At 37.8% G+C, this 24,800-nt stretch overlaps 1 protein-coding gene and 1 long non-coding RNA gene across 5 annotated transcripts in view; one reads left to right on the top strand and one right to left on the bottom strand.

The window, feature by feature from the left end:
* LOC141581450 (uncharacterized) overlaps positions 1 to 22,893 on the bottom strand; it is a 110,703-nt gene extending 87,810 nt beyond the window's left edge. For both annotated transcript variants that reach the window (XR_012514079.1, XR_012514078.1), the window contains exons 1-2: positions 22,554 to 22,893; positions 16,675 to 16,891 (exon numbers count right to left, since the gene is read on the bottom strand). This is a non-coding gene — a long non-coding RNA (uncharacterized LOC141581450). The remainder of the gene's footprint in view (positions 1 to 16,674; positions 16,892 to 22,553) is intronic.
* The window catches only part of NECAB1 (N-terminal EF-hand calcium binding protein 1), a 263,262-nt gene that overhangs the window by 144,176 nt on the left and 94,286 nt on the right, over positions 1 to 24,800 (top strand). The gene's annotated exons all lie outside the window — the stretch shown is intronic.

Genomic DNA, 24,800 nt, shown 5'->3' with positions numbered 1-24,800 from the left:
TCACTGATACCATTTAGTTACCATAGCTTTTAATGTAAACATTCTGTTTTAATCATGGAAAACTACTCGGTTTTAGCTTTCTTTTCCTCTTCTACATTCTACCCTTATACTGTCCCCCATAACCAATCTTTGTCACCTAAAGTGGTCTTGTGTATCTTTTTTACATGTTTATGTAATCATATACACATCTATATGTCTCATGAAAGCTTTCCCTGACCTTCCTTATTAGGTTAAATTTTCAATTCTGTATTCTCATTGTGACATGGACCACTCTCTACAGCACCTATATTATTTACAATTTTATATTGATTAGGGTGTTTATTTGATTGGGATTTACCTCTAATCTAAATTCCATGAAAGCGGATGCCATAACTGTCTTGCTTTTCATGGATTCCCAACATAGTGTTTAGTACATATTATAAGCTCAATAAACATGTGAGATGATAAGAGATAAATTCCTGCTTCCCCAAATTTCATGCTATGCACTTTGCCTGAATATCCTTGCTCTTCTCCTCAGGATAGTAAAATTTTCTAGGTGTTAGAGGCCACCCAATGCCGTAAAAAGAGTATTGCGATGCAGAAAGAACTCAGACTTGCCAGGCTTGGGCTTAAGTCCCTCCACTATCTGTCTATGAGGACTTTGGGTGGTCATTCCTTTCACTGGACCACAATTTCATTGGCTTTAAAAGGGAGCCAGTGTAAGAACCCATTTTGCAGAACAATATACAAATAATAACAATTATTATTATTAAGATGTGTTCACTAACCTTTCCTTTTTTTTTTTGGATCATTTGCTTTCTCCAAATTTCTGTAATTATACTTTATCCCTTCATAAGGTAACATTTAATTATATAGTATCTTCTGTTATGTTTGCTAATTATTTCATTAGCATGTTAATCTTGTCTCCAAATATAACTGTAAATTCCTCTGAAGCAAGAGCCATTGTTCTCTACTACTTCCAGCAATTGCTATAATACATTCAATAAGTGCTCAGTTATTTGATTGATATAGAAAAAGGATATTTTGATTTGATGTAAGAAAGGTGTGCAAAAGCACATGGCTGGTGACTTTTAGAGGCTAGATCCTGGCTGATTGATTATAGAAAGAGTAATGCCATTAACAGATCTTGTCAAACACAGAAAAATAACTGATTTCTTGTGTTTGGGAGCAGGATAAATGATAAATTTGACTTTAGACTCTCAATTAAACTCAAGCAGTTTCAAATGCTATAGCTATATTAAAATAATTCTCTACTCCTGTGAATTAAAAGCCATGAAATATAATTTTGGATGTAAATATGGATTATTTCCATATTTTAACAGATACAAAATATGTTCAAATGAAGGAGTTCTCTTTTTCCTAGTATAATTATTGGATCTTCGTTTGTATGTTAAAAAAAATTTCATTGCTTAAAAAAAGGCTCCTGCTACACAGAATATTATATTTTCTGTTCTAGTCTTAAATGGTTTTTCAGTGGGGAAAATAGACTAAATAGCAAAACCCTTAAGTAGTTAACTCAAAATATAATAGGAAGAAAGCTGGGCATGAGAATCAGCTGAATGTTATTGTTCTTGTCTCATTCGGCAGTGGTTTTAATGGTTTAATTTTATTTTAAGATTTTCCTAGAAACCTATTTTTAATCAACTTTAGATTTAAAAGCATGATTTAGAATAATTACAAATATACCTGTAGTGGACCACAGGGTTTTGATCATTTAAGTAACTAACTTTTCCTTCCACCATCCTCATTGCTGTCAGGTTGAAATAAATTTTGCCTTCAGCCTGGCACAATGAGTTTCTTTATTTTTCTTGAATTGTGAATAGTTTCCAAGTGAAAATTCATTTTGTCAGACTTGACAACCATTATTCTAGTTGAGTTTGCAGCTACCAAAAAATTAGTCATTTGTTCCCTAATTATTCATTTATTTATTCAACAAGCATTTATTAATCTATAATGATATCATGTGCCATGTATTATGAACAAATGAGTGAATATTACTTTATTTTTATGGGATGCAGACATACTGATAGATAGAAAATTATTTTCCAAGTATCTCATGGAGGTTGATGTTTTGCTAAAGTAGAGGCAATGGCTCATACTTACTATGATGGTATGATTGAGGAGCATATGTAGCACTCTTGTCCTTTAAACCTTCTATCTCTATGCCTGTCTTTAACTCAGGATCTTTGCAATAGTTAATTGTTGATAAAATGCACTTTAAAATATTTATGTTATTTTTTCACAAAAATTTAATTGCCAGAATGTTATTAACGGGAAACTAACCTTTAAAAAATAGTTCCAAAAAGCCAGAGATGACTGGATAATCTGCTAATCACAGAGAGGTCAGCTGTGTTACTTTGGCCAAAAGCCAATCACCTAAGGAAATAATATAGACAGGGCAGTGAAATCCCATTACAGTACACTTATCTGCCAGGGAAAAGTTCTAGGACCCCCACTGGATGCTTGAAACTCCATATAGAACAGAATCCTACATATACTATGTTTTTTTCTATCTGATAACCAAGAGGGCTTCTGAATGACTAATGGGCCAGTGTCATATACAGTGTAGTTACCCTGGACAAAGGGATGGTTTGCATCCTGACTGCAAAAGGTTTCCCCATGCTATTTAGAATGATGTGTAATTTAAAATGTATGAATTGCTTATTTCTGGGATTTTCCATTTAATATTTTTGGACTACAGCTGACTGCAAGTAACTGAAACGATGAAAAGTAAAACCCTAGAGAAGGGAAAACTACTGTAATTGAAAAATGATTGATCAGGGTCCCTTCTGTGGATTCATCAAGAATCAAACAGGGCCAATTATCATTTGACCTTTATTTTTAAAATACAAGTGGAAATAATGGAATTATGTCTAGTGTCTCTAAGCCTCTTCCACTGGCCTGTCTCTCTCCCTCTCTGCTCCCTGTTGCTCTCTTGCTGTGATCCTTTTCCAAGCTCAGTGTTGACAAATCATTATGTCTGTAGCAGACTCATTTAAATTAGGATGGGCTGTAAGAGGCCTCCAGTCATTGAGTTTTTGTTTTGCTATTTAATCTAATTGTTTCTTTGCATTTCTACTTGTATTCTGAATACCTAACCCCAAATTTTTGCCCTTTATATTTTACATTTCAAAATCTCTTTATTGTTCATAGAGCTAACTGTGTCTGTGTCCTGGTTGGCTCATAAAAATACATAGAGATTGTGTCTTTAAAGTAGAGCATAATCAGAGAAACAGTCCAGTGAAAAAAAAATAAGGGTGTGTTTTTACAATTAATTTTTGTCAAATGTATGAAAAATTATTATCCTTGTTGTATTTGACTGAAACTATTCATTGGGTGAAGAAAGTATTTAAGTCATTTTACATCTTTGATAGGTTCTTGGAAACTGAAACAACATGTAACAAAACCAATTTTGCCCAAGACTAATTGATGTAAATACAAATAAAGTTCCTATAGCTTATTTGTAGTCATAAAAGCATCATAAAACTTCTAAATAAAGACCAAAAACATTTTTAATATTAAACATTGAAAAAAATGTGAGCTACATGTACATTTAAGAAAGACTAATAAAAACAAATAGGACAATTATTTACCCACTTTCTCCAATTCAGGGTTGCAGGTGGCCAGAGCCTATTCCACTAGCTCAGGTACCAGGTAGGCACTAGCCTTGGATGGGATGCTGTCCCATCATGGGTGCATTCACACTCACATCCACAGTCACTCAAGACTGAGACCATTCTGACAGGCCAGTGAACCTAATGTACACATCTTTGGAGGGATAAGAGAAAATCTGAGTATCTGGAGAAAACCCACATAGATGTGGGGAGAACATACAAACTCTACAAGACGGTGGCCTCTGTGGGGAATCAGTTTTTTTCCTTGTCTCTGATATAACAAAACCAAGTTAAATGAAACAACTTTATTCAAGGACCTGCTGTAATCTAAATTTCCAACCCCATGACATAAATCTCCTTTTCACAGTCAGACTACACAGGAAATGTCTGCCCTTGATTTATTTAAAGGTGTTTGCCACAAGATCTCTTAATCTGGGTAAAATCAACCCCTGGAAATTTAATATCAAATTAAATATAAAAAATCATTGCACATTACCTATTTTTATTTTGAAAGAAATAGGGAAGAGATGATTGATACATTTTATCAGACTTTCAGTGTTCTGTGCCAAAACAGCAAAGAACCACTACTTATTTTCTCTCTTAACTTCTAACTCAAATATTTAATTTTAATAATTCATTTTATATTTATCTTGCTATAGCAATAACAGTTTAAATATTGGAAGAGGTTACTACAAATAGCTAGTGAAGTTTCATAGGAATTCCTGGGAAGAAGATCCAGGAGATTAGGGAGAGAAGAGACTATTACATTTGAACTCTGAAGTCAACCCAAGTCTAACTCAATTTGTGAAGTCAGTTCTGTATTGACTATACAAACTGAGCTTGCTTTTCACTTTCAATGAAGAGTTCCTGGGTGTTCACTATGTGCAAAGTATTGTACCAGCTACTAGGGATATAGTTGTCGTAAACAAGCGATTTATAGTTTAGCAGAGAAAGTAGACAAGCAATAACTTGATTAATTATGACAGGAAGATAGAGCACTTTGAGGGGAACAGGGTGTGCTAACCTTACCTTAAGGGTTAGCCAAGACCTCTTGGAGAAGTCATGCCGTTTTACTAAGAAGAGGTATGAGTAAGGATGAGGATAGAGATGAGTGAGGTTTTTAGCCAAAGAGATAATAGCACATGTGGAAGCCTATAGACAAGAGACAGTATGGCATGTTAGAGAAGCTGAAGGGCATTCAGCATGCCTGGAGCACTGAATCGGGGTGGAGAGAGGCTAGAAATGCCAACAGGGACCCTAACTGTAAAAGGCTTGAGAATCAGTGGGGTATTCAAATTTCTACTCTCAGATCAGTGCCAAGACATTGAAGGGTCTTAAACCTGGGAGTGACTGGATTAGGTTTATGTTTTCAAAAGATAGATCTCTCCAAGGTGAAGAGAACTGGTGGGAGGTAACAAGTCTGAAGACAGCAAAACCAGGTAAGGGGTGCTTCAGTTGTGCTTTAAAAAAATGTTAGCTGGATTTTGAAAGGTCTGTATCTCTAGTCTTTCTGATTTAGCATAAATCTTTTTGATCTGAAAAACGTTTAAATAAGAATTACCCTGATGCTGCAAAACAATAATAATAATAATAATAACAAATTAATGGTTAACCTCTATGGCTCAGTTTGTATAGGCAATATAGAATTGACTTCGCGGGTTGAGTTAGATGGGACTTGACTTTAGAGTTCAAATTTAATAGTCAGGGAGGCTCCCTGATCTCCATAATAACATTTATGGATTATTAACAGTAATAATGGTTAATGTTCACCATGTGCCACACCTAAGCACTTCCCATTCATTAACTTACTTCATCTCTATGACAGACCTATGATTGACCTCGTTTTGCACATAAAGAACCTGAGCCACAGTGAGGTTGGGTCACTTTCCCAGCATTGCCCAAAGAATATACATTAAGGCAAGCCACTCTGGCTCTTAACTGTTATTCTACACAGCATCCCACTAAATCCAGATTTGTTCACTGCCTTAAGAATTTGTCAGAGTGGTAATCTTCATTCTGTTTCTGAGGGCCCTGGCCAAGCAAATTTTTTATTACTTTATTGTCTTTCAATATTAAGTGGGAGCTAATATTTTCTGGCAGGAAAATTGTAAAAACTTATGAGCAAATTTTTAAAAGCAGTGTAGTCTGCTAGACAGGGAAGGTGCTATGTCAATATGTGAGGTTTGTTCTACTGGGTTTAGTAATTCTTAAAGGGCAGTGCCACATGACACACAGTCATTGCTTGTTGCCGCCTCTTGGTTTCACGACAGAGGAAAATCACGGTAGCAGTGAAGCCAGACCATTCATTTAGTTCTCTGCCCAATGTCCTAACTCTTCTTTGGGGGATGTTGCTGCTATTTGTGGTGTAGGTATAGATATCCTTAATCAATATAAATCTAATATTTCAGGAGAAAGAACAAAATGGTAGTGGTAAACCTATTTTAAAAAGTGACCAAGTAGTTGAAGTAGTTCATTGGAAAATAGTACACAGAAGTGACCTATCTTGGGCAGAGAGCTCTTCAAGATTAATATCTCCCTTTCTGAAGAGGCTTAGAAATGTGCACTCCAGTTGACAGGAGCTGCTTTTTTCCTCATTATGTCTTCAAGATGCAATAGTATCTTGCTAAATGGGCTTTCTTTGAAAACAGAGATTAACATAGTATGAAGATACATGGGGGCCAAAAGCAACATCACATTTTTAATAATAGGAGAATATCGGAGGCCACTTAAACTTCTGGCCTAAGAAGTTTAAGTGGCCTAAACTTTCACCTAAGAAAGGGAGCTAAGAACTGCCATACCTACTGGGGACTCTGCCTGCCTCTCTTCTCCTTAGTGTTCACTTTAGTAACAGTGAAAATGACCTGGGGTTTTATTTTCAGGGACAGCAAGAAAAGGGGGAACTGAGTATTCTGGGTTTCAGTATTGAAGGAAAAGAACCCTCTTGATGAATAATGGGGAGGTGACAGCTCTAAGAGTTATAGGAAAGCAATCTGAATCCTGGCATGAAAATGGCATGAGGAGGCATCTCAGGCCTCAGATACAATTTAGAGGCCTTAATAGTCAGGATGCCTTGCAGTTCTCTAAAAGATGAAGCCTGCATTATCCTTAGCAAACTAACGCAGGAACAGAAAACCAAATACCGCATGTTCTCATTTATAAGTGGGAGCGACATGATGAGAACACATGGACACACGGCAGGGAACAACATACACTAGGCCTGTGGGAGGGCAGGGTGAGAGGAGAAAGCACATGAGGAATAATAGCTAATGGATGCTGGGCTTAATGCCTGGGTAATGGGATGATCGTGCAGTAAACCATCAGGGCAGACATTTACCTATGTAACAAACCTGTACACCCTACACATGTACGCTTACGTTTAAAATAAAAGGTAAAAATGGTAATAATAATAATAAAAAGCTGGAGCCTGGGGAGTATTACATCATAGACCATTGGAAACCTCCTAAAAGCTTCATCCACCTTCAGCTTCAAAGGTCAACTTTTGTCCTTGGGCTTGAAGTTGTATACACTACAAAACTATATGCCTAACGAAGAGATGTGATGTTGCCTTTTTTTGAAATTTTCCATTGTTTCTCATTCCTTAAAGATAGGTAGAGGGTAGGAGTGAAGGTTGGTTAAGCTGCATCTCACATGATAGAAGCTGTCGGCAGGGGAACATCATCAGCAGGCTTTCAAGGGCCTGGCTGTGTGGGTGGGCTTATTGGTTGCTGTGAGCTGTTTGTTTTATGTGGGCTATCTGCTGGAGCAGCTTTTCTGCAGAGCTCTTTGCTCTTAAAATGAATGCTGGGCTGTCTAGCCTGCCATTGTGCCCCATTAGAGCTTTGTGACCATATTCAAAGACTTTTCCAATGTAAGGCATTTTCTATAATAATACAAAGTGCCGAGAAAATGCTGTCATTTAGATGGTCAGATTTTTCCTTTGTTGTCTGTCTTAATGGATGTCAGAACATCATGCATGATTTTTATGCTGTGTTCCTTGAGTTTCACTAAAGATGCTAAGGCTTTTATGGGTAGTGCTAATGGTACGTGATTATAAGTTATAGAAACATTGCCTTAGAAATAGGCAGGTAGGGATAGATGGAAACATGTGAAGTTTACCTCACTATTCTGTGACGCTTCCACATTGTATTAGTACATTTTTATATTGCTATGAAGAAATATCTGAGACTGGGTAATCTATAAAGACAAAGAGGTTTAATGGACTCACAGTTCCACATGGCTAGGAGGCCTCCCAGTCATGGCAAAAGGCAGAGGAGCAGCAAAACATGGCATCAAGCAAGAGATCATGTGGAGGGGAACTCTTATTTATAAAATCATCAGGCAAGAGATCATGTGGAGGGGAACTCTTATTTATAAAACCATCCAATCTTGTGAAACTTATTCACTATCATGAGGCCATCAAGGGGAAAAACCCACCCCCACGATTCAATTGCCTTCCATTGGGTCCCTTGCATGGCACATGGGAATTATAGGAGTTAAAATTCAAGATGAGATTTGGGTAGGGACACAGCCAAACCATATCATACATAATTTCTTTGGTTGTATAAGTGTATAATTGCTTGTCTCTTTTCCCCCATCATATATGAGTATTATGGGCAAACTTCTTCCCTAGCAGAGGAAAGAGAAGGATCTTTTTATGCTTTCTCCTTCTGTTCTTTTTCTGTAAGTTCTGAAACAACTATGATATGAAGGGTCATGAATAGAAGATCTTTAATATTGCTTAGCATGTAGTAGAGAATGAATTTGAGGACTTTTCCTTGGCTCTATTGTCTATTGTTAGAGAGAACCGACTATTATGCTTATCAGTCAGAACAGTGAGACATAAAGTAGGTGGCAAGACCCCAAAGATAATTTAACACTGAACTCTGATACTTTCTTCATTTCACTTAAACAGATATTTATTGAGCACTGGCTCTGGGCTAGAAACTGTAAAATGCAAAATCGAGTATCATCTTTGGACAGCAGTACTTCCTTTTAAGCTGGATATTTCCTTTTATATTTTTAGATCACTGACAATGTACATCAAGGAAAAGAAAAAAAACCTTGCTTCTGGCAGAAAACTCTAGTCTAAATTCTTCATCTTTGAGGAAACTGAGTTCAGAGATGCTAAGGGACTTCCCAAAATTATGACTGATGAATCCTAGGTTGGAATCCATGTCTCCTGAATTCATCCTTCTATCTTTCCTCTATTCCATACTGCCATCTTCCTTACAGGTGTAACAGATCACGAAACTCAGGTGGGTAGAAAAGAGAAATGCAACATTTTTTTTTTCCTGTAATTTAATTCCATTTTGCATCTTAACCCTACCAGGTGTTAGAAATTTAATTTCAGTAAACTTAGGGTTACTCTCCTCCATAACTGGGGGTTGTGTACAAATCTGGGGTGTTACCCAGTGCAAAGTTATGAGAGAGGAAAGGCATCTCTTTCTGTCTGCTCAGTTCTCCAGGATGTGTCTGTAGGGGTGTCTTCATTCCCACTTGACCTTTGGTTAGTAGTTGAGGATTAGATCCCTGCATTTACTCCTGTCTTCTTAACCTCCAGCCCTTTTCAAGTCTGCCACCTCTCTCTGTGACATCACCGCTGCTCTTGGAGTCTATGGGTTCCTATAGAGTTTTCAAACCAGTCTCTAATGCAAGTAATTCTGCAAAATTATCTCAGTCCCCCTGGCCAGACATACCATGCAGCTGTGTCTGCTGCTTCCCCCCAGGCTGATGGAGGAGAGCAGTCTTTCTATCTGCAGATGGGTCACAGATCCTCCCTATTGACAGACCCTCCCTAATGTCCCTATGTCTAAACTTCTATAGGGCTCTGCCACCCACACCATCATTTCCACCCTGTTTTCATCTTTACAGGCATGACCTACAAGGGAAGACAGTGTAGATAGCACCTTCTCAGGATGCACCTGAATCTAAGCTCCCTTCACTTTCACATTCTCTCTTTATCCAGTCGGGAGATTAAAAGGGTAGTTATTACTGAGCTATGTTCTTCTAAATCTTTTCTCTTACACCTGGGTTTAGACTTTTTGTATTGAAAGTTAAAATTTGGGCCCTTGTTTGAGTCAGAGTTCTCTAGAGAAACAGAAACAATAGGATGTGTAACTATAAGAAGAGATTTGTTGTAAGAAATTGGTTTACACAATTATAAAGTCTGGCAAGCTTAAAATGTGCAGCGTGGGTCATCAGGATGAAGACCAAGGAAGAACTATGTTGCAGTTCTTCTGCAAGTCCTAAGGCCACATGCTGTAAAATTCTCTGTTGCTAATGGAAGGTCAATCTTTTTTTTTCCCTAGTAATGCCTTCAACTGATTGGATGAGTCTTGCCCACATTGTGGAGGGCAATCTACTTTATCCATATTCCTGTGCTTTAAATATTAACCTCACACACCTTCACAGAAACAACCAGAATAATGTTTGACCACATATGTGGGCACAGTGACCAAGCTAAGTTGACTCATAAAGTTATCACATCCTTGTCCTGTGTGTTGCCTGTCTTGTCATTGCTTCTCTAAGATAACAGCAGCCTACTCAGTACAAGGAAATAATGGCAGGTGCTGTGAGGGTAAAAGCAGATGGAGAGACTTTGGTTTATATTTTTAAAAATACCTGCCACACATAATTATAATATGTATTTATTTATTTTCACTTTTGCTAATTAGAACTTCTCAGTGTGCTACTTCATAAGTACATTTTCATTTTTGTAGAGGTTTTAATCTTTGGTTTTCAAAAGAAATAAAGCTTGTTGAAAGTAGACATTGGCTCATTGCCCATTGATTGCAGTATTTTATATAAATAGTAAGTTTCATTAATTGAAAATATTTCTTTTTAAACCACAAGATGCAACACTGTATTAAGTGAAAGCTGTGCAACTTTCAAGTAATATTTGTCACCAGAAAAACATTGAAGTATAAATGCTTTCATTGAACTTGATTTTCAAAAAATTTTTTGAGACTTGTATTTTTTGTCTTTATGCAAAATCAAAGGTCATTAATCAGGGAAAAATTATAGACAAAATTTTCCAAAGTGAGGAATGGTTTTTGCTTTAAACAACAGGGTAGTTTTTCTTCTTTAAATATCATCTGTTTTCTAAATTTTAAAAGTAGATTTTCTCTGAGTGATTTTTGAGAGCCAACAAAGTAATACATCTTCCTTTGAGTTGCTGGGAGACCACAGTGTTTTCTAGCCTGAAGTGCCACCTGGTACATCTTAAATTCTGTGAAGCAGAGATCAAGCTGGGCTAAGGAACAAAAAGTGGCATATCCTTAATTACCACAAAATGATAACTAATTACCTTCATGCCAGCTTTAATGTAGTACTGAACACATTTGAGATGGTGTTTGATTTTAAAGGAAATTACATAAGATTACCTTTCTGAATTAAACTGACTTTACCAATTTTGCCAACTTGCATTTTAATATTGCATTTTAACAGGTACCCTTTGAGTACACTTGTTATCAGTATGGCTGCCTGCCTTTTGGTCACTGGTATTTAAAAATTTCCTAGGGTTCTTATAACAAAATAGCTCTTGGTTTAACACTGAAATTGCAGAAGTAGTTATTTCACTGTGAATGTGCTTAAAGTTGCTCTTGATAACTTCAAATAGAAATAGTAAATAACAGGCATTTATTGCCATCAAAAGGGAAATGCAGTAATTATGTCATAATGGATTTAATCTATGAAATTAATCTCTGTTTAGATAAAACTACAATAGTTCTACAACCTTCAAAAAAACTACTTTAGTAAGTGTTTTAGAATTTTCTTATTGTAAGAGACTAGCTATGACTGGTCTTCAGTCTTTCACAGCAAAAGATTTAAGACAGTGTATTAGTCCATTCTCACACTGCTAATAAAGAAATACCCAAACTGGGTAATTTATAAAAAAGAGGTTTATGGACTCACAGTTCCACATGGCTAGGGAAGCTCACAATCATGGCAGAAGACAAAGGAGGAGCAAAGTCATATCTTACATGGTGTTAGGCAGGAAAGCATGTGCAGGGGAACTCCCCTTTATAAAACCTTTAAATTGCATGAGACTATTCAATACCACAAGAACAGCGTGGGAAAAACCTGCCCCCAATGATTCGATTATCTCCCACCTTGGGACCCATGGCTTTCCAGGATACAGCCCCACTCCTGGCTCCCTTCATGGGTTGGTGTTGTCTGCAGTGCAAGCTGTCAGTGGTTTTACCATTCTGGGGTCTGGAGGATGGTGGCCTTCTTCTCACAACTCCACTAGGCAGTGCCACAGTGGGGACTTTGTGTGGGGCTCCAGCCCCACATTTTTCTTCTGCACTGCCCTAACATAAGTTCTCTATGAGGGCTCTGCAGCAAACTTTTGCCTAGACATCCAGGTATTTTCTTATCTCTTCTGAAATCTAGGTGGAGGTTCCCAAGTTGCAATTATTGGCTTCTGTGCACCCACAGGCCCAACACCACATGTAAGCCACCAAGACTTGGAGCTTGCATTCTCCAAAGCCATGGCCTCAGCTGTATGTTGGCCCCTTTTAGCCACAGTTGGAGCAGCTGGGACACAGAACACCAACTCCCTAGGCTGCACACAGCAGGGCCCCTGAGCCCAGCCCACAGTACCATGTTTTTCCTCCTTGGCCTCTGGGCCTGTGATGGGAGGGGCTGCTACAAAAGTCTCCGACATGCCCTGGACCCATATTTTCCATTGTCTTGGTGATTAACATTTGGCTCCTTGTTACTTATGCAAATTGCTGTAGCAGGCTTGCATTTCTCCCCAGAAAATGGGTTTTTCTTTTCTATTGCATCATTAGGCTGCCAATTTTTCAAACTTTTATGCTCTGCTTCTTCTTGAATGCTTTGCACCTTAGAAATTTCTTCTACTAGATGCCCTAAATCATTGCTTTCAAGTTCAAAATTCCACATATCCCTAGGGCAGGGGCAAAATGCCACCAGTTTATTTGCTAAAGCATAACAAGTCACCTTTGCTCCAGTTTCCAACAAGTTCCTCATCTACATCTGAGACCACATTAGCCTGGACTTTACTGTCCATATCATTATCATCATTTTGGGCAAAGCCATTCAGTAAGTCTCTAGGAAGTTCCAAACTTTCCCACATTTTCCTGTCTTCCTCCGAACCCCCTAACCTTTTCCAGCCTCTACCTACTACCCAATTCCAAAATCACTTCCACATTTTCAGGTATCTTTATAGCAGCACCCCACTACTGGGTACCAATTTATTGTATTAGTCCATTTTCATGCTGCTAATAAAGAAATACCCAAGATTGGGTAATTTGTGAAGAAAAAGGTTTAATGAACTCACAATTCCACATAGCGAGGGAGGCTTCACAGTTACGGCAGAAGGTAAAGGAGGAGCAAAGGCACGTCTTACATGGTGGCAGGCAAGAGAGCTTGTGCAGGGAACTGCCCTTTATAAAACCATCAGATGAGGTCAGGCACAGTGGCTCATGTCTGTAATCCCAGTACTTTGGGAGGCTGAGGTGGGTGGATCACTTAAGGTCAGGAGTTGGAGACCAGTCTGGCCAACATAGTGAAATCCCATCTCTGCTTAAAAAAAAAAATACAAAAATTAGTCACGCATGGTGGAGGGCTCCTGTAATCCCAATTACTTGGGAGACTGAGGCAGTGGAATTGCTTGAACCCAGGAGGTGGCAGTTGCAGTGAGCCAGGATCATGCCATTGCACTCCAGTCTGGTGACAAGAGCGAGACACTGCCTCATAAATAAATAAATAAATAAATAAATAAATAAATAAAAAGAAACCATCAGATCTCATGAGACTTATTCACTGCCACAGGAACAGCACACTAAAACCTGCCCCGAATGATTCAGTTACTTCCCACCCCGGTTCCCTCCCATGACATGTGGGGATTATGGAAGCTACAATTCAAGATGAGATTTAGGTAGGGACACAGCTAAACCATATCAAACAGGAAATTTAGTTTTAAGTACATTCAGCAATGAGACTGCATCAATCCAAAAATCAAGTATAGGCTTGGGTATGGTGACTCATGCCTGTAATCCCAGTACTGTGGGGAGCCATAGAGGGGGATTGCTTGAAGCCAGGAGTTCAAAACCAGACTGAGCAATATAACAAGACTCTGTCTCTATAAAAAAATAAAAATAAATATTAGCTGAATGTGATGATGGGTACCTGTAGTTCCAATTACTTGGCAGGCTGAGGTGGGAGGATCACTTAAGCCCAGGAGTTCAGGGCAGCAATGAGCTATGATTGGGCCACTGAACTCTATCCTGAGCAAAAGAGTGAAATCCTGTCTCAAAAAGGAAAAGTAAATAAAAATATGTATGTTTTCAGTTTTTGCCATGTTCTACTCATCTATTCTATAATTCAGTGCTTCCTATATACCAAACTGTCCAGATAGGATTGACTTATAGCTTAATATAACAGAATAGTTTGAATTGTCATTTTTTAGCCTTGGTATTTTTATAGCAGAAGACCTAAAAAACTAGTTTTTTATGTTTAAAGTTTCTGATATTACTTATTTTTAATAAGACTATTAACAAATGGCCATAGTTGATCATTGTGTTTGGTCATAAGTTCCATTTTTATAATAAAATTATCTGCATTTGCACTTGAACCCTTCAAAGCAGAAAGATAAGGAACTGTGGTCTGGTGTTAATTTAATATGCCAGATTTGGTAACAGGAAAGAATAATTCAATATAATCTGTCAAACAGAGTAGTCACCAATTAACTTCAAATCATTTAAACTACTTCTAGCTGTCAACAAGGAAATTTGAAATCACTTAGACTTGTCAGCAAGGAACAGAGAGAGAAAGATAAAAATGGAGATGTGGAAAATAGCCAGAGGGACAAAAGGAGCGTAAATTAGGTGGAGGTAGGAAAAGTCAATTAAAGGCCCATTTTCATAAATGCAAACATGATTCAACATGACTAATGAAGTTGCTCTACAAGAAGAAAGATTATCTTCTTTGATAGTAATGCCCCTTTATGCACAGGGCCATCTTTAAGTTACTGAGATGAATATCAAGGGGCATTTTCCCACTAGGATATTGAGTAAGGAATCAGTAAAATTAATGAACGCTAGAAAGAAGATGTAGGCTTGAAGAGATCTAGTGTAATGTCAGAGAGGCCTGGGGAACCAGCAGTCTGGAGCAAATAGTAAACCCTGGAGAGAGGGGGAAGATGAATCATGTAAATATGGTGAGCTGTTAAATGTGTAGCACGTGATACAAGAACACCATGCAAATCAGAATATTTGCTTTATTGGACAGCTATGAGGAAAGAGTACTGGATTATGAACTAGGAAAACGAGGGTTTTGGTACTTTGTCTGTATCTTCTTATTGGGGTTCAAGCCTCTTAGTTTCCATTGAAATTATTACATTTCCTATGATATTGTGATATAATTAAACTATATAATAGGTCTTTGTCTCTGGTTTGTGGCACAGAGCTTCTAAATGCCTTGGAATTTCCTGAGTGTTAGGGGTGAGAGGAATATCTTTTGTTATGTATGATAAGCCCTTTTCAACCATACCTGAGTTTATGCTAATAAGCTAAGTCTTAAAGGATGGGGACTAGTTTGCCAGAGGAACCAACTAAGTGATTAGAGGGTCAGAACTTTCAGCCCAAACTCTCGAACTCCAGGAAGGATAGAGGAGCTAGAGATTGACTGACTTTGTACCCATCATTGATCATATGGGTACTCATCATTTATCATCATTTATCATATGGATATCAACTGTACCCATATGATCAATGATGGGAACAAAGTTATAACATGTACTCATCATTATAGTATCATAAAGAGTAGTTTCACTGCCCTAGGTTCCTCTGTGGTCCAACTATGTATCCCTCCCCATGCCCAATCCCATTTTGTTTTTAATTGTTTCTTTACTTACCTAGTACACAGGCTCCATTGTCATCTTTGCTAAAATGAGTTAAAATGAATCAATATAATTTTGTTGTTGTTTTTGATTTTATTTAGAAGGTGGGTATTGTTTTTGAAGAGATGCATCAGTAGAAGCCTCTCCTTGATATGCTGCCTGCTCACTCATTTGAGGAAATACCTGATTTCATCTTATATGAATGTCCATTAGGAAGGGTACAAGCTAACATCTGAAAAATTCCTACTTTGTACAAAGTACTGTTCTAAACATTCTATCTTGTTACCTCCTTTAAAATTACCACCATCCATCAAGGCCCTGAAAAGTTCAGTAACTTGCCCATTATCACATAACTCGTAAAAGCTAGATTAGGGATCAAACCAGGACTTTGTAGCTTCCAGGTTTGTATTTCTCCATCATAATATGTTGTACACATACACTGGTTGTAGCAGTTGTAAGAACAGGACTCAGAAAAATTCCAGGCAGAAAAGGGCAGATGCCTAACAAAACCTCACCCTCAAACCAAAAAACCTGAAGCTGCAGCCCAAAATGAGAACTTATATCCTTGTTTTTCTGATAAAATGTTGCCTTTTACTAAACTACCCATTGGGCACTCTGCCCTCCATCCTGTGCCTAAAAAGTCCCCAGACTCAGCCAGCCAAGAGGAGAAGCAACTGGACGTTGGAGACTATGGGTGGATATCAGAGAGAAGTGGCTTCACTTCAGAGGGGCAGCTTGACAGCAAAACTTTGGAGAAGAATCTGGACAAAAATGGCCAGACTTCAGGGGAAGATTACCTTCCTGCCCTTTCCTCTTTGCAACTCCCTTTCCTGCTGAGAACCACTTTCATCAGCAATAAAATCCACTTCATTTAACATCCTTCATTCATGAAACCTCATTTTTCCTGAACACTAGACAAGAGCTTGAAAGACACAAGTGTGAAAGCAAGAGGCTGTCATACTGGCCCTTTGCCCTCACTTGTGGAGGGCAGCTGCCTCATGTGAAAAGGCAGAGGACTCACTGAGCTGTTTACTTTAAAGCTGTCCTTGGATGGCAGAACTAAAAGAGTACTGGAACACACCTTCTGGGGTTTCAGGGGTCACAGGCAGCCCCCTAGATGCTGCCATGGGGTTTGCATGGTGTTTGCTCCTGCTAGTACCCAAAGCACTTGGCCCAGCTCTGGTAACCACTCACCTGCATGCTCCCTCCTGTGAGAGGTGGAGTGCAGCAGGTCCGAGTGAGTGGAGTTCACTCCTGCCACTGCAGAAGCAGCCAGCTTGTTCCAGCACTCATGGACTCCAGTTCCCACCTTGTTCTCTTGCATGCTCCCTTCCATGAGGAGTTGAAAGCTGTAAGCTGGGTAAATGAGGCATCCCTGTGGTGAGTTCCATGAACGGGTCAGGGAAATATCCTGCCTCACCAGAAATAAGTGGAATGTTAGGACCAATTTTGAGGGCTTTACATGTTTCCACACCCATCCTAAACTTGGCTACACCCATTTTAAATAGAGAAAACTAAAGTTGAGAATGATTAACTTGCTTAAATCTTGTTCTTTTATTTATAGCAGCTCACTATACTTCTTAGAGCATTTGTTTATTTGTCTTTCACAAAGAGAATACAATATTAAAATCCATATTCAATTTTATCTTTTCAATTTCATACTTATATAAAGACATTAGGAAACTAGTATAGTTGCCAAACACCAGGGATTTGGTCAAGGTCCAGCTGCTTGTTGTAAAGAAAGCCAGTCAATGAGACAATAAATATTTCCAGGGAAGAAGGCTTTAGGGTGGGTGGTATCAGCCAAAAGATGGGAGATAAGTCTCAAATCTGTCTCTCTAACCCACTAAAAACTGGGGTTTATATACTAGGTAAAGAGTGTAACTACATAAGTGAAAACAGCAATTAGGGAGGGGCAAGGAAAAAGAGTTGGTTAAAAGGAAGCAAGTCATTGGTTAGATAATCATAAGGGCAGAGGGGTCTCGTATCTCACTGTCTGGATGCTATTATCTGGTGAGTTTCAGGTCCTTGATACTATCTGGGAGACTTGAAGGTTAGTTTCCTGACAAAGGAACTCAGATAAGACAAATGTAAGTTTCAAGGTTTATGATGGGGAGGGTCAATTTCTATATTTATTTAAAAAATTATAAACATAGTTCTATTGGAAAATTGGGCTGGCTTTAGTTGCCCTCTTTCTATTATTGGTTCCTCAATCATAGGGCATCTTGGTATTGATCTTTTGGCTGCTTAATGCTGAGAAAGGGAGTGTTGGGATAATGAAGAGGAATGAAAAAATGTTACGCCTGCAATTGAAGTACTTGTGAGTACCTGGTCAGCATTGGGCTTGTTGGAGAACTATGCTCTGGGTACTTTCATTAATAGTTTTAGAACAACATTTTAAGCCACATTTAAAAATAAGACTGATCATGATGTTAAGACCAAGATAATTAATAATGTAGATGACCCAACTTTAAAAATACCAGAGAATTCTGAAAACCCATCCCCTAATCCCAATCTCTTCTCTTTTATATGTTATAACTGGGATGCTTGCTCTCTTATCTTTTCAATATGAACTCCTACTTCAACTGATGTATTAATGTAGGTAGAGCAAGACGAATTGGCAATTCCATATACCCCTGCATTGTTCAGTGAGCAAATACTCCAAAGCTATGTGGTTATCTAAAACTATTCAAGCCAAGGGGTCTAGAGACTTTTTTGGGGCAGCAATAGTAGCCACTGTTTCACTTGCCATAATGAACAGGGTAATGGAGAGATTTCTAAGTACATATTGATGAGCTGCCTCTCCCGACCATGGGAGTAGAGTGTAACCAAAAAATATCTGATTCTGTTGAGAATGCTCCTAGGCAAATACTCCTTGGGGACACCCTAATTGGAATATCCCTCCAAGAGTACTCTAGTTACTCTGGAAAATAATTTCAAAGCACTAGTCCAATGTCTTACTGAGCTCTCATTGTCTACTAAAAAAATAGTGGTAACAGAGTATCCTAATAGACATTGCCCTTTATCTCCTTTCCTAAGCATCCATATGCCCAAGGCCTATTCTCTTGCTTGCAAACAAACATGTAGCCCTCCGGAGCACAGGTCACTGTGTCTTGAGTAGAAGCAGTCATTCAGGCTATCTTTTCTAACCAGAGATCAGTTCAATTTTTACCATATCCAGGTAAAACAAAACCTATCCAAAATTCTTCCTGATTCCTTACATACTGATCTAATGGAGTATGTCTGGGTCACCATCAAAGAAAAAAAAATTTGCTTGCCTTTTTATTTATTTATTTTAGGAAGAGTAAGGGATAGCCTTTCTGGGATGACAAATAGAAACAGGAGGTCTTCCTGGTCCCTACAAAGGTTTATGTAAGGTGTACCTATTATCCTATTCTTTTAGGCGTCTTTGGTTATTCAAATGTGCAGATAGAGATATGCAAAAAGCTATGAACTGGTTGGATTAAGGAGTTGCTATGATCCAGACAGATTGGAGCTTTGAGTGACATATCCAACAGTGGGATAAGGTTGCTGATGAAGCCACAGCTTGTGAAATATGAATTAGTGAATTTTCTTTCCATCTAGAAGCAGGAAGGATCTGCAGAACAATAACAGACTGGCAAGCACATGTTCCTTTATGATTTCTTATGTAGGGTCTTTGGCTGGACTTTGAATATTAATTTAAGGATGTAGGAGGGCTTACAAGACCATTACTGTGTCCTCTGGAGGGATCCTTGAAGGACTGGTTTTACCTAATTTTGGTGAATTCATGGCTTAACACTGGCTAACTTGTCAGATGAGCGGGTAGTCAGTTGCAGTCACAGTTGGTCTTCAGCCTGGTGGGATTTCCAGGTTTTCAGCAGGACCTGGTCCCTCAGTTTGATATAGTGGAGAGGCACATCAGTAGGGAACTGGAGCATATCGGACACAAACTCAGATGGACTAGTTAATATATTTTATATTTGTTTACATATGTTTGGGGGGAGGTAAAGTCTTCAAGTGATAGGGAGTCTGGGGGTAAGAGAAATGGTTCCTATTACTTAGGATGCACATTCTCCTGACCTTACTCCAAGAATAATGAAACACATTTACTACTCCTAGATTGTGCAGCTTGAGGAATCTTCTGGAATTAAACACAAAGTAAAAATTTGGCAAAACTTAGACTGGTTTGGGGGACTGTTCAAGGTAACAGTTTCAGTCACTTGTTAACACATTTTCAAATTTTTTTAAGGGAGAAGAAATAACTGTTTTCCAATCTGCTGACTTCGTTACCGTAATAACAAATGTATTGTTCATATAGGTAGTAACAAATGTATTTTCATATAGGTAGCAGAATGCACAGCAGAATTTATTTTCTTTTTTTAAAAACTAAAAAGTTTTTATTTAATTTCTAAAAACTATTAAGTCTGAGTCTGAGAATTGATATCCCAAAGTCTAATCTGATCACCCTCAGAGCACCCCAGAGCTAGAAAGGGTTTCAAAAAAGGATGAAAACAAGATCAGCTTTAACATTAGGCAAAGACCCATGGGCAACCTTCTTTAAACAATAACAGAAAGAGCTTACTAAAGTCAATACTTAAATATCTGAAGTAATGGAATAGTTCATATAGTTCAATAGTAATGGAACAGAGATTGAATCAACTAAAACTTTTAAATCTACTCATGATTTCTATCTGGAACGTGTTTTGGTCTGATGTATGAACATGAGTGTGTTACTGTGAAAATTCCTTTGAAAACATGACTTTAAAAGAACTACAGCTCTGTCCAGCATCCCTAAGTCTGCCAGGACCCTTACCTCTAGCCTATACTTTGATCTGGAGTGCTGACAAAGCACAGTACTTGCTACCATGCAAGTATCAAGGTAGCTTAGTACAACCTCCTAAAGATAATCACCTCTCTTGTAAGATGACAGATTTCCTCTGAACTAAGTGGCAACGTTTAGAATGAACAAAAGACTTAATGAAACAGAAAGTTGTCTAATCTCTAAAGTTTTTAAAAGTAGGACTAACTAAGTGCAGACAGCAGAAGAAATTCCAACTCCAACAAAAGGAATGATACGCTACTGTGAAAGTACTCCCTATGATAAGCACAAAAGAAACTTTTTATCAAAAAATATTTCATATATTTCTACTTTTTTTTTTCAGAGCAAGAGTGGAGGTTTATTTAAAACAGCTTTAGAACAGGAAAGGAAGGAAAGTACTCTTAGAAGAGACCTAAGCAGGTGACTTAAAGAACAAGTGCCTACATTTCTATGTTTTTACTGTATGTTTTGGTAACATAAGGCATCTAAGAGTATTAAATAAATATTACTCCCATTTGGCACATGGATAAAGAGTATCATGATCCTATATATAATTATCCCACTCCTTTGGAAAACAATGTTCAGACCCAGTGCAAAACAGCCAAGTTATATTTTGAGAACTGAAACAGATGCTCCTTTAAATCAAATCTAAGAAGAAAAAACTATATTATAGAACAAAGGCCTTTCCCTTGTGAAATTAATTTGAGTGGCTAACCTCTCAAAAATTTGTAAATGTATAACTTTGTAAAATGTTTTACACAATATATTTAACTTGCATATATATGCTTTTTCATATGAAACACAGGAGCATAACTTTTATCAGCAATGTTAAAAATGTAATGAAAGGAAAAGAAATCAAAGTTTTACATATTAGGCAATAGAGAAATGTCATTTTAACCTTGGAACTAAACTACAATTCTTCCTTGGTCAACCTCTCCTCTATTATACCAGATACTCAATTTATTTTCAGTCTTTCATGAAATTGAACCCTTAACGCATTTAAAGAGTAGGAGAATTTACAATCATTAGTGAAAATTATTCAGTTCTCATAGATTAGTTATTTGCCTTTGTGGATATAAAGTGGTGGCTCAGTACTTTGTCAAAATACAGAATTATGAAAATATTGGAAATTTAAGATTGAAATTTAAAAATTACATTTTTAAAACTGAACTCTGGGAATTTTTACTTTAAGCATGAAGCATAAGTTTGTTATAGAATGTCTTCGAAATGTCACGTGATTTTCAATAAGAACAATTTCACACAATGCAGAAACTACAATGTATCATCTTGCAACAGTATCTTTACATATCATTCAATCCTAATCTAAAATACATTTAAACAATGAAAATCTCTTTTAATAAATTCATAGTGTTATTTTTAACCACTACTGCGCTGTAGCAATAATTGAAGTCCCAACATGAGCACTAAGAATGTGATAATAAAATACCAAAGGCTGTATCAGTCTTGAAATAAAGACACTGAAGCTTCTCTCTAACTGGCATCAGGTGTAGTAAGTACATAAGATAGATGTGAATAATCCAAGCAAGTCCCCTGAAATCAACAGTACCAAAGCACAGCTTAAAACCTTAGGTTTAAAACTCTGTTCTAATTATTTTATAGAGGTTCTATTTCACACTTAATGTTGTTAAATAGTTGCAAACTTGTAAAATTCTCTATATAAAGGGTTTTGAACTTCTTCAGCTGACACTTCCTCATTGCCAGAAAAACATTTCTAATGAAAGAAAAAGAGCATATCCATGAATATCTGAGCCTGAAGAATAAATTATTTCTTATGGTCATAGCCAATTACAATACACAATAAAAAATTCACAATTTGAAGGGAAAAAAAGCATGAGAAAATGTAATTCCTCAGAAAGACCTCTGGTGGGGCCAAACTTACCTAGATTCCAAAGAATATTGGGGTCAAACAGCATTACAAAAAAATATATTTTTTTTCATCCCATTGGCTCATTACTATATTCAGACCAGTTTTGAAGAATGCACCCAAGTGGGCTGCATTTCTAGATCAAATCCTTTGTTCCCATGATTATATTGAGACACACACACATACACAAATAAATAATTATCAAAATGCAATCTAACTGTAGCAGTGACTAACAAGCCCAAGAATTCAAACTCAAACAGCTGGAGTGTTTTCTCCTCTCATGCTGGTCAATTGGGCTTTTCCAACCTGCAAAAAGTGGAAATTATTTTGGAGTTCCCCAAATTGAGGAGTAGCTCCCACTACCTAGTACCCATAAAAGACACTCACCTTTATGGATACAGATGTTAAATTTCAAAGGCTGTCTGTCCTTCTTAAGCAATCACGAATATGGTTGGGGCCAGCAGCAGTAGAAAAAGAGAGGCAAAAACCCAGCTCAGGACAAACATAGCTGAGCAGCTACTAGGAGAGTTTCCAGATCTCTCTGGCCTGTGGCCACTGAGCCACAAGTACTGCAGTCCAAGTCACAGCTCAGAATTTCATTGCTGAATGCCTGGGTGTTGGCCAAGGTGTGGTTGCTCACTGTATCGAAAGCTATCCAATGAGACAATGAGTATTGCTAGGGAAGAATGTGGGAGATGTCAGCCAGGAGATGGGAGAAAAGTCTCAAATCCAATGGACTAAAATTAGGGTTTTATAGAGTGGGGAAGGAATGTAATTAAGTGTGTGAAAACAGGAAATAGGGACCGATAAGGGAGAGGAGTTGGTCAACAAGAAACAAGTGGTTGGTTAGTCAGTCATGATGGATGAGGAGTCTGGTGTCTCACTGTCTGGATGCAGTCATCTGGTGAATTTCAGTTCTGTGATACTATCTGAGAATCCTGATGGTTTTCTGACAAAGGAACTCAGGGAAGACAAATGTAAGTTTCAAGCTTTGTGATGGGGGGACTAATTTCTATATTTATTCAAAAAATTATAAACATTAGTTCTTTGGGAAAACTGAGCTGGTTTCAGTGCTATGCAGCTGATTGAAACAGAGCTCACCATTTTATCTAATGTAACAAGTACATTATTTAATATACCTTTTTTTTACCGTTTCAAATTTAAAATATGGATAGTATTATTTGAAGCTGAGTAAAACATAGTTACACATAGATTATTACTGCACCAAAATATTTACAGGGAAATATTTTCTCCTGAAGCCAAACTCCCACAGCAACTTTACAAGTGAGCCTCAGTGCAAGGAAGCAACTTGGCTAAGACCATGCAGCTAGGTGACAAGAACCAGGATTCAAACCCTATAAATCTGACGTGGAAAATTTCACTACTTCCCACCCACCAATGGTTCTCAACTTTTCCTGCATGTTAAAATCACCTGGGACCTTAAAAAATATCTGTACCCAGAAACAATTAACTGAGAATTCAATTCTGGGGAAGAACATGGCCCTGGCATCAGTGTTTCTTTTTTCTTTCTTTCTTTCTTTTTTTTTTTTTTTTTTTTAACTTTCTAGGTGATTCTAACGGGCAGCCAGTTTTGAGGATTACTGCACAATGAGTCATTGCTATTCCTGATACACTCCTAACTCCTAGAAGGCAACTGTACTTAAGAAGTATTTATAGAGCTCTGAAAATGATGCCAATACATTAAAAAATTTATTATCCATGTGTTCAAGAACTTACTAAACTAGTATAAAGATAAGACATGTAATTTATCAGCTAAATAATAGAAGGTTGTGCTATGTTGGTTGATTTGGAGACAGATGCTGTAGAACCTGAGGTTTCAAGGACAGGTTTAGGACATCCTCAGATTACCAAGCTAGCGTTTGTGCATATGTATATATTCAGTTCCAAGGCTGATAGATGGATAGATGAATAAAGAGATGATTTATAGCTTTTGTCAGATTCTCAGTATGATCACTGATACAGAAAAGGCTAAGAATTACTGCTGAGGGTTCAGAAGAGGTAAAGATGCAGATGGGATGCAGCGGTCAGAGAGATAATTGCAAAGAAGATAGAACATATGCAGGGCATTGAAGGAGCCCAACATGATGATATGAGAGGAAGGAAGGAAGGTACAGAGGGGAGCAGGAAAAAATCTGTGGAGGCAAAAATATGCCTGTTACTTTTTGGGGTATTGTGAGGGAAGTTTAGCCTTGAGGCTCCTCAGGAAATTTTTAAATTAAATGTCAGGGTGATTTCTTTTCTTCCTTCCAGATCTCTCACCAATTAATAGATTTCTTTTATAAGACTATGAGTGAAAGGCTCAATGTTCTATGAAGATGCTCTGAGAAGACAGATGGGCACTTCTACAGATTCCTTTATTTTCTATTCAATATAACATTCAGTAACTGTCAGGTATCACCTCCCCTGGATCCTCTGTTTTCTGTCATAATGAGGACTTCAACAGAATTGTTTCCATGTTCAGGGAGAATTAAAAACATTCTCTACAAGGTCTCCCTTGTCCATCTTAGGAAGGACAGCCGAGGAGAGGTTGACCCACAGGCAAGCTCTGTAAATAGGGACTTCTGTCTCTCAAGGTAACCTGATGTGACTGGCAGAGATGACACGCAATTCCAC

The sequence above is a fragment of the Saimiri boliviensis genome, chromosome 15 (assembly GCF_048565385.1).
Source record: "Saimiri boliviensis isolate mSaiBol1 chromosome 15, mSaiBol1.pri, whole genome shotgun sequence".
NCBI lineage: Eukaryota > Metazoa > Chordata > Mammalia > Primates > Cebidae > Saimiri > Saimiri boliviensis.
This window is presented reverse-complemented; position numbering and strand designations above follow the sequence as displayed.